This window comes from Triticum aestivum, chromosome 4A (assembly GCF_018294505.1).
Source record: "Triticum aestivum cultivar Chinese Spring chromosome 4A, IWGSC CS RefSeq v2.1, whole genome shotgun sequence".
NCBI classification, from domain to species: Eukaryota; Viridiplantae; Streptophyta; class Magnoliopsida; order Poales; family Poaceae; genus Triticum; species Triticum aestivum.
Window position 1 is genome coordinate 735,198,106 of NC_057803.1, and position 1,064 is coordinate 735,199,169.

Genomic DNA, 1,064 nt, shown 5'->3' on the forward strand with positions numbered 1-1,064 from the left:
TAAAATTTATGCAAGTAAAATTGTCAAAGTATTTTCTGTTCACAACATTAAAAGAAAAAAAATTTCATAAAGAAATTTTTTGTTAGAAACTTTAATAGCAAAAAGAATTATCATAAAGAAATTTTTGTTAGAAACTAAAATAACAAAATATGTTTTTGAATATAATGATAAAACACAGTAATATTAAATAGCAAGAAAAATAATCACTCAATATTCTATTTTTATACTAAAGCTATTCAAAAACTAGTGATTCACACAAATTTCCAAAAATTCAAATTTAAACTATTCAAATTAGAAAATAAATGGCACTAATAGAAAGTTTATAATTTTTATTGCCTAAAAGCAAAAAGAATCACTGAAAAACTAGTAACTATTTTGCTGTAAGTAGAAAAAAAATAAAGCAAAAAAGAAAACAAAAAAATAAAAAATGTGCCACCTAAACGGCCACCACGACCTGAATATGACTAGAAACCCAACAATGGGCCAGGATTCAGGCCCGCAGTAGGCCCAGTAGGCCCACAGATACATAGTGACAGATTAGGCCCGAAAGCCTGCAGTTGGGACGAGCTCGAGAGGGTTGGCGCAACAGCGCTTATAAACCAATATTGAGCTCTCTCAACTAGCGAGGTGGGACTAAACTTTGGCCGCGACGCTAGCAGCACAGGGCCTTTGGTCCCGGTTGGTGGCACCAACCGGGACTAAAAGGGTGCATTGGTCCCGGTTGGTGTCACGAACTGGTACCAATGTCCCCTTTAGTCCCGGTTGGTGCCACCAACCGGGACCAAAGGCCTGTGTTTCCCGCCCTTTGGGCTGTTGAAAAGAGACCTTTGGTCCCGGTTGGTGGCACCAATCGGGACTAAAGGGGGGCATTAGTCCCGGTTAGTTCCACGAACCGAGACTAAAGGCTCTGGTATATAAGCAAACACTTATGAAAATTTCACTTCTCATCTCGCAGTTGCCGCCTCGACGGCGCCGCCGACATCGACGCCGCCAGGCTGCCCCAACGCCGCCCGCCGCCCCCGCCGTCGCCGTCGCCTCCCCGAGCACTGCCCCCACGCCCTCGC